The following is a 9355-nucleotide window of genomic DNA, read 5'->3' as shown; positions in this document are numbered from 1 at the left end:
AAAAAAAGTTATGAAAAGGATACAGAACAGATATGATGTGTTAAGAGACCTGGGGGGAGAAAATGATGAACAATGATTTTTAAGTATTTATTTTTCTACTTCCTCTTAATGGTTTTAAGTTGTGTTACTTTTAATGCAAGGGGATTGATGGACATGGGGAAATTTGAAAGAGTAAAAGAAAAATGTAAAAGGGAAGACGTCATTGCACTGCAAGAAACAAACTGGAAAGAAAATGTTATGAATGAGTATAAAAAGAGATGGGATGGAGGTATTTTTTATAATAATGGAGATGGGAGGTTGGGGAGAGGTGTGGCTCTTTTAATGAAGGATGATGTGTTTAAAATGAGTAAAATTGTATACACAGATAAAATAGGGAAATGTATGGTTGTTGAGATAAAAGATGAAGGAAGAGATTTGATTTTAGTAAATGTACATGCACCAGTGGAGGAGAAGGAAAAGAAAGAGTTTTTTAATATTTTAAGAAATGTTGTAAAGAAGTACAAAGAAATAATAATGATGGGGGATTTTAACACGGTTTTTAGTAAACAAGACATGGCTGAAGTAATGGTTTTTAAAACTGATACAGGTAGAAAAGAATTAAAAGTATTAATGGGAGAAAATAATATGATAGATGTGTGGAGAGAAAGAAATGAAAGGAAAAAGGAGTTTTCAAGGAGGCAGATAGTGGGGCAGTTTGTGTGCCAAACCAGAATTGATTTTGTTTTATGTAGTAGAAAGGTGGAGAATTTTATAGAAAATATTAAGTATGAGGACACAAGTTTTAGCGATCACAAGTTTTTATCTTTTACATTGGATTGGAGTAAAGTGCAAAGAGGGCCGGGAGTATGGATTTTAAATACACAGATTTTAAAGAATGAAGACTATGTTTTAAAGGTTAAGGAGATTATAGAAAATGAGAGGCAAAATGAAATGTATAAAGAGGATAAGAGAATATGGTGGGAGAACGTAAAGTTTTTAATCAAGAAATTCTCAATCGAGTATTGTAGTTTAATACAGAAATGTAAAAGATTCAATGAAAGAGAAATAAAAGAAAGCTTGGAAATGGAATTGAATAAAGAAAATAAAGACATACAAAAGATAAAGAAAATGGAAGACAAACTGAAAGAAATGGAAGAAAAAGAATATGAGGGCGCCAGGTTAAGGAGCAAAGCTAAATATGTGGTGGAGGGAGAAAAATGTACAAAGTTCTTTTTTGATTTGGAAAAAAAGAAAGGCAAAGCTGAAACGATAAAAGGAATAAGAGGGAAAGATGGGGAAATTGTAGAAGGGAATGAAAAGATTTTAGAAGAAGTAAAGAATTTTTATGAGGATCTGTTCAGTACAAGGGGTGTGGAAGAGGAGGAGAAAAATAAACTGTTGAATCTGATAAAAGCTAAAGTGAGGGAAGAAGATAAAAAAGAGTGTGACCAAGAAATCAGAGAAGAGGAGATTGAAAGAGCGATAAATCAACTGAATATAAGGAAAAGTCCAGGAATAGATGGTTTGGGAAGTGAGTTTTATGTGTGTTTTAAAGGAGTTTTAACAAAGATTTTAAATGGGGTTTTTAAAGAAACATTTGAAAAGGAAGAAATTAATGAAAGAACAAGGATGGGGTTAATGAAACTGATATATAAAAAGAAAGGAGAAAAAGTAGATTTAAAGAATTACAGACCAATTACAATCTTAAACACGGATCTTAAGATTTTAGCGAAAGTTTTAGCGAATAGGTTGACGGAGGCAATGCCAAGTATAATCGAAACAAACCAAGCGTACGGAGTTAAAGGAAGAGATATAGCGGATATAACAATGAGTATAAGAGACACGATATGGTACATGAAGGAGGAAAATTATAATGGATATGTAATTAGTTTGGATTTCGATAAAGCTTTTGATAGGGTCGAGCATGGGTATTTATTTCAGGTTTTAAGGAGTTTTGGTTTTGGGGAGAATTTTATTACATGGATTGAGATTTTATATAGAGCCGCGTTAACAAAGATAAAATGTAATGGGTTTTTAACAGATTGTTTTAAAATTACTAGGTCTATAAGACAGGGGTGTCCGCTTTCAGCGTTATTGTACTCGCTTGTATCAGAACCATTAGGATTGGCTATAAAACAAAAGGAAGGAATAGTAGGGATAGAAATTGAGGAAAAGAAGGCAGAAGGGAAGGTGTTTCAATATGCAGATGATACAACAATAATTGTTAAAGGAAAGGAAAGTGTTATAGAAGTTATGAATGTTGTAAAAGTATATTGTAAAGGATCGGGTAGTAAAGTAAATGAAGATAAGACAGTATATATGAGATTTGGCAGAGCTATGGTTTTAAGGGATTGTTTTAAATTTAAAGAAGTGGAAGAAATGAGGATTTTAGGGATTTTAATGGGGAAGAATGAGAAGAAGGTAAGAGATGAAATGTGGGAGGAACTAGTAACAGAGATAGAGAGAAGGTTAAATTTTTGGAAACTGAGGACACTAAATTTGAAGGGGAAGGTTTTAATATTGAATGTTTTAATGGTTTCTAAGCTGTGGTATGTTTTATATGTGTGTGAGATGCCATTGTGGTCAGGAAAAAGGTTGAAAAAATGTTTTCTTGACTTTTTATGGAAGGGGAAACCAGCAAGGATAGCACACAACACGATTGTAGGGGCGGTAGAGAAGGGGGGCTTAGGGTTAATGGATGTGGAACAGAGGAAAAAAGCTTTGAGAGTAAAAGTAGTTAAGAAATATTTAGAAGAAGAGAACAAAAATGAGTGGCAAAAAACTATGAAATATTTTTAAATAAATGTGGGGATTTTAACATGGGGGATGGAATTTTATGGATGAAAACGAAAATTTGGATGACTGACGGATTACCTGAATTCTATAGGGGACTTTTAAGTGCTTGGGGAAACTTTTTAAAGAAAATTGAGTATGATCCACATGGGAGAGAAAACATTTTAAATCAACCTCTGTTCTTAAATGGCAATATTTTAGAACAGGGGAGGGAAATATTATTTAAGAAATGGATGGAAGTGGGGATAACAAGAGTGAGAGATGTTTTGTATGAGTTTAAAAAGGGGTTTTTACCAACACAGTTTATTGTGGATGCAATGGAAGTGGCAAAAGAAGAGTACAGTAAACAAGAAATAACAAACAAATATGAAATTATCAAGAACGCAATACCAAAAGAGTGGATTAAAAGAATAGAGTGTATGGAAGAGCAGAAAGAGAGAAATATGTATGTGAAACTGGGTGAGAAAATGTATGATTTTAAAGAATGTACTGTAAAAATGTTTTATTGTGTTTTTAGGGATGGAGTTTCTAAAGAGCCGATTGTAAACAAGTACTGGGTGGAGAAATTTAAAGATTTAAAAGAAGAGTGTATATGGAGAAACATGAGGGGGAGATGTGTGGAAACAAAATTGGAATGTTTGGAGTATTTTATAAGACATAAAGTGTTTTTTACGGAGTCTATTTTAGCTAAAATTGGTTTAGAACAAAGTGCGGTGTGTAAAGTGTGTCAGGAAAAGGAAGAGGGGATTTTACATATGTTTTTATATTGTAAAGAATTGGGGGAATTTTTAAGGAAATGTAAATGTGTGATTAAAGATTTGACAGTGGACTGGGATGAAAATGTATTGGAATGGAACAGAGTGGTGATATTTGGTTGGGAAAAGGAGTGTCGAAACAAAAAGTTTATAAACCTGTGGTTAATGTTAATGAAAAGTGCAATATGGGAGAGAAGAATTGTGGCCAAAAAGGAAAAATTTGTGTTGGATGTTTGGACTGGGTTTAGGAGGAAAACAGAAGTGTATATGGAGAGACTGTATGTGTATTTTAAATATGAAAATAAGTTGGATGTTTTTTATAATGTCTTTACTTCACATGTTTGTTGTGTTTTAAAAGATTTAATGTGGAAGCTGCCAGGGAGTGAAGGAGAGGTGTGAACTAATGTTTTTGTAAATGTATATGATGTATGACATTTTTAAAATTTGATGTAAATGTGATTGTATAAGGAAAACTTACATTTTTATTGTATTATTTATTGTATTCTATTAAAAAAAAAAAAAAAAAAAAAAAAAAGAATGCCCGATCGCGTCTGATCTCGGAAGCTAAGTAGAGTTGGGCCTGGTTAGTACTTGGGTAGGCGACTGCCTGGGAATACCAGGTGCTGTAAGCTTTTGACATAGGCATTCATTCACTTTACTATTTGAATTCTCTAACGACATCATCTTAATATTCATACCCTGTAGCTAATGTTTTGATAGAAAACAATAAATAAATAAATAAATAAATAAATAAATAAATAAATAAAAGACAAAAAAAAACAATTTTTAAATGGGTTCCATTCCAACTTTGCTCTAGCTTACGGCCATTCCACTCTGAGAATGCCTGATCTTGTCTGATCTCGGAAGCTAATCAGAGCTGGGCCTGGTTAGTACTTGGATATGCGACTGCCTGGGAATACCAGGTGCTGTAAGCTTTTGACATAGGCATTCATTTACTTTACTATTTGAATTCTCTAACAACAACATCTTAATAATCATACCCTGTGGGTAATGTGTTGATAGAAAACAATCAATCAATCAATCAATCAATAAATCAATAAATAAATAAATAAAAAGAAAAAACAAACAATTTTTAAATGGGTTCCAATCCAACTTTCCTCTAGCTTACGGCCATTCCACTCTAAGAATTGCCGATCTCGTCTGATCTCGGAAGCTAATCAGAGTCGGGCCTGGTTAGTACTTGGATAGGCGACTGTCTGGGAATACCAGGTGCTGTAAGCTTTTGACATGGGCATTCATTTACTTTACTATTTGAATTCTCTAACAACAACAACATCTTAATATTCATACCCTGTAGCTAATGTTTTGATAGAAAACAACAATTACAATAAATAAAGAAATAGGGAAAAAGAAATAGGGAAAAAGAAAAAACAAACAATCTATAAATGGGTTCCATTCCAACTTTCCTCTGGCTTATGGCCATTCCACTCTGAGAATTGCCGATCTCGTCTGATCTCGGAAGCTAATCAGAGTCGGGCCTGGTTAATACTTGGATAGGCGACTGTCTGGGAATACCAGGTGCTGTAAGCTTTTGACATAGGCATTCATTTACTTTATTATTTGAATTCTCTAACAACAACATCTTAATATTCATACCCTGTAGCTAATGTTTTGATAGAAAAGAATAAATAAATAAATAAATAAATAAATAAATAAATAAAAAGACAAAAAAAACAATTTTTAAATGGGTTCCATTCCAACTTTCCCCTAGCTTACGGCCATTCCACTCTGAGAATGCCTGATCTCGTCTGATCTCGGAAGCTAATCAGAGGCGGGCCTGGTTAGTACTTGGATAGGCGATTGCCTGGGAATACCAGGTGCTGTAAGCTTTTGACAAAGGCAGTCATTTACTTTACTATTCATTTACTTTACTATTCATTTACTTTACTATTCATTTACTTTACTATTTGAATTCTCTAACAACAACATCTTAATATTTATACCAGGTGCTGTAAGCATTTACATAGGCATCTTAATATTCATACCCTGTAGCTAATGTTTTGATATAAAACAATAAAACAATAAAACAATAAATAAATGAGTAAATAAATAAATAAATAAATAAATAAATAAAAATAACAAACAATTTTTAAATGGGTTCTATTCCAACTTCCCTCTAGCGTATGGCTTTTGACATAGGCATTCTTTTACTTTACTGTTTGAATTCTCTAACAACAACAACAACATCTTAATATTCATACCCTGTAGCTAATGTTTTGATAGAAAACAACAATTACAATAAATAAAGAAATAAAGAAATAGGGAAAAAGAAATAGGGAAAAAGAAAAAACAAACAATTTATAAATGGGTTCCAGTCCAACTTTCCTCTGCTGTAAGCTTTTGACATAGGCATTCATTTACTTTACTATTTGAATTCTCTAACAACATCATCTTAATATTCATACCCTGTAGCTAATGTTTTGATATAAAACAATAAAACAATAAAACAATAAATAAATAAATAAATAAATAAATAAATAAATAAATAAATAAATAAATAAATAAATAAATAAATAACAATTTTTAAATGGGTTCTATTCCAACTTCCCTCTAGCTTACGGCCATTCCACTCTGAGAATGCCTGATCTCGTCTGATCTCGGAAGCTAATCAGAATCGGGCCTGGTTAGTACTTGGATAGGCGACTGTCTGGGAATACCAGGTGCTGTAAGCTTTTGACATAGGCATTCATTTACTTTACTATTTGAATTCTCTAACAACAACAACATCTTAATATTCATACCCCGTAGCTAATGTTTTGATAGAAAACAACAATTACAATAAATAAACAAACAAACAAACAAACAAATAAATAAATAGGAAAAAAGAAATCGGAAAAAAAAAAACAATTTTTAAATGGGTTCCATTCCAACTTTCCTCTAGCTTACGGCCATTCTACTCTGAGAATGCCTGATCTCGGAAGCTAATCAGAGTCGGGCCTGGTTAGTACTTGGATAAGCGACTGTCTGGGAATACCAGGTGCTGTAAGCTTTTGACATAGGCATTCATTTACTTTACTATTTGAATTCTCTAACAAAAACAACATCTTAATATTCATACCCTGTAGCTAATGTTTTGATAGAAAACAACAATTACAATAAATAAAGAAATAGGGAAAAAGAAATAGGGAAAAAGAAAAAACAAACAATCTATAAATGGGTTCCATTCCAACTTTCCTTTGGCTTATGGTCATTCCACTCTGAGAATGCCTGATCTCGTCTGATCCCAGAAGCTAAGCAGAGTCGGGCCTGGTTAGTACTTGGGTAGGCGACTGCCTGGGAATACCAGGTGCTGTAAGATTTGACATAGGCATTCATTTACTTTATTATTTGAATTCTCTAACAACAACATCTTAATATTCATACCCTGTAGCTAATGTTTTGATAGAAAACAATAAATAAATAAATAAATAAATAAATAAATAAATAAATAAATAAATAAATAAATAAAAAGAAAAAACAAACAATTTTTAAATGGGTTCCATTCCAACTTTCCTCTAGCTTACGGCCATTCCACTCTGAGAATGCCTGATCTCGTCTGATCTCGGAAGCTAAGCAGAGCCGGGCCTGGTTAGTACTTGGGTAGGCGACTGCCTGGGAATACCAGGTGCTGTAAGCTTTTGACATAGGCATTCATTTACTTTATTATTTGAATTCTCTAACAACAACATCTTAATATTCATACCCTGTAGCTAATGTTTTGATAGAAAACAATAAATAAATAAATAAATAAATAAATAAATAAAAAGAAAAAACAAACAATTTTTAAATGGGTTCCATTCCAACTTTCCTCTAGCTTACGGCCATTCCACTCTGAGAATGCCTGATCTCGTCTGATCTCGGAAGCTAATCAGAGTTGTGCCTGGTTAGTACTTGGATAGGCGACTGCCTGGGAATACCAGGTGCTGTAAGCTTTTGACATAGTCATTCATTTACTTTACTATTTGAATTCTCTAACAACAACATCTTAATATTCATACCCTGTGGGTCATGTGTTTATAGAAAACAATCAATCAATCAATCAATCAATCAATCAATAAATAAATGAATAAATAAAAAGAAAAAACAAACAATTTTTAAATGGGTTCCATTCCAACTTTCCTCTAGCTTACGGCCATTCCATTTTGAGAATGCCTGATCTCGTCTGATCTCGGAAGCTAATCAGAGTCGGGCCTGGTTAGTACTTGGATAGGCGACTGTCTGGGAATACCAGGTGCTGTAAGCTTTTGACATAGGCATTCATTTACTTTACTATTTGAATTCTCTAACAACAACAACATCTTAATATTCATACCCTGTAGCTAATGTTTTGATAGAAACTCTCACCGCGGGCAACTCCAGAGTAGTAGAGAGTCCAGCCTCTCTCAAGGAGTTGGTTTCCAGAGCCCAAGCTGTGCGTAGAGGCGAGCCCAACTATCTCTAATCGGTATCTCTCAACCTCCCGCACCAGCTCAGGCTCCTTCCCCCCCAGTGAGGTGACATTCCATGTTACTAGAGTAAGATTCCATGTCCGTGGCTCCTGCCTTCGACTGCCACCCAATCCACATTGCACCAGCCCCTTACGGTTTCTCCTGCAGGTGGTGGGCCCACAGGAGATTGGCCCCACGTCGCTCCTTCGGGCTGAGCCTGGCCGGGCCCCGTGGGGTAAGACATATTTACATTTACATTTACAGCATTTGGCAGACGCCCTTATCCAGAGCGACATACATAAGTGCTTAAATCTCTAACATTGAATATATTAATGCTGGTTCACTAGGTTACATACTTAAGATACCATGAGTTTAAAACATTTGTTCAAAGTTACAATGAAAAAGTGTCAAAGGTTTGTTTTTTTTTTCTGCAAAAGATAAGGAAAGAAGTGCTAGTTGAAGTGTTTCCTGAATAAGTAGGTCTTCAACCGCCGCTTGAAAATAGCCAGTGACTTAGCTGTCTGGACCTCTAGGGGAAGTTCATTCCACCACCTTGGTGCCAGAACAGAGAAGAGTCTTGTAGTATACTTGCCTCTTACCCTGAGAGATGGTGGGACCAGTCGAGCAGTGCTGGTAGATCGGGGGTTGCGGGGTGCAGTGCGAGGAATGATGAGGGCTTTGAGGTAAGAGGGAGCTGGTCCATTTTTGGCATTGTAGGCCAGCATCAGTGTTTTGAATCGGATGCGTGCAGCTACCGGAAACCAGTGGAGGGATCGCAGCAGCGGGGTGGTATACGAGAACTTTGGCAGGTTGAAAACAAGCCGGGCAGCTGCATTTTGGATCATTTGCAGAGGATGGATTGCTTTCATAGGTAGACCTGCCAGCAGTGCATTGCAGTAATCCAGTCTAGAAATGACAAGAGACTGAACAAGTACCTGAGCAGTCTGTGTGGACAAAAATGGCCGAATCCTTCTAATGTTGTAGAGAAGAAACCGACATGAGCGAGTCACATTAGCAACATGAGAGGAAAAGGACAGTTGATTGTCCATGGTTACCCCAAGGTTGCGAGCTGTGGCTGAAGGAGAGATCAGATCGTTGTGCAAGGATATAGCAAGATCATGACCTGGGGATGAATCACCTGGGATGAACAGCAGTTCAGTTTTGCTAGGATTGAGCTTTAACTGATGAGCAGTCATCCATGATGAAATTTCTGCCAGACATGCTGAGATCCGGTCAGAAGCTGTGGCATCTGAGGGTGGGAAAGAGAAGATAAGTTGTGTATCATCAGCATAGCAGTGGTAAGAGAACCCGTTATGTTGAAACAACTTCCCCAAGAGAGTGAGTATACAGGGAGAAAAGAAGAGGACCAAGTACTGAGCCCTGTGGGATGCCAGTGGAGAG

The 9355-nt window shown here is 35.4% G+C and overlaps 3 non-coding genes and 7 pseudogenes across 3 annotated transcripts; all 10 read left to right on the top strand.

Annotated features, from left to right (window-relative positions):
* Nucleotides 1–4343: 4343 nt before the first annotated feature.
* On the top strand, nt 4344–4462 carry LOC125144227 (annotated as a pseudogene).
* Nucleotides 4463–4650: 188 nt separating this feature from the next.
* On the top strand, nt 4651–4769 carry LOC125143960 (annotated as a pseudogene).
* Nucleotides 4770–4959: 190 nt separating this feature from the next.
* On the top strand, nt 4960–5078 carry LOC125144138 (annotated as a pseudogene).
* A 180-nt stretch (nt 5079–5258) lies between these two features.
* LOC125143725 lies at nt 5259–5377 on the top strand (annotated as a pseudogene).
* A 724-nt stretch (nt 5378–6101) lies between these two features.
* LOC125143668 lies at nt 6102–6220 on the top strand (annotated as a pseudogene).
* Nucleotides 6221–6428: 208 nt separating this feature from the next.
* LOC125144815 lies at nt 6429–6537 on the top strand (annotated as a pseudogene).
* Nucleotides 6538–6727: 190 nt separating this feature from the next.
* On the top strand, nt 6728–6846 carry LOC125143940 (annotated as a pseudogene).
* A 199-nt stretch (nt 6847–7045) lies between these two features.
* On the top strand, nt 7046–7164 carry LOC125141855. Its single transcript, XR_007141281.1, has one exon. It is a non-coding gene; the product is annotated as a 5S ribosomal RNA (ribosomal RNA).
* A 176-nt stretch (nt 7165–7340) lies between these two features.
* Nucleotides 7341–7459, top strand: LOC125143548. Its single transcript, XR_007142998.1, has one exon. It is a non-coding gene; the product is annotated as a 5S ribosomal RNA (ribosomal RNA).
* Nucleotides 7460–7651: 192 nt separating this feature from the next.
* Nucleotides 7652–7770, top strand: LOC125143644. Its single transcript, XR_007143090.1, has one exon. It is a non-coding gene; the product is annotated as a 5S ribosomal RNA (ribosomal RNA).
* Nucleotides 7771–9355: the final 1585 nt, after the last annotated feature.

Source organism: Tachysurus fulvidraco, chromosome 6 (assembly GCF_022655615.1).
Source record: "Tachysurus fulvidraco isolate hzauxx_2018 chromosome 6, HZAU_PFXX_2.0, whole genome shotgun sequence".
NCBI lineage: Eukaryota > Metazoa > Chordata > Actinopteri > Siluriformes > Bagridae > Tachysurus > Tachysurus fulvidraco.
Note: the sequence above shows the minus strand (reverse complement) of the source record. Positions and strands in the feature narration are given on the sequence as shown.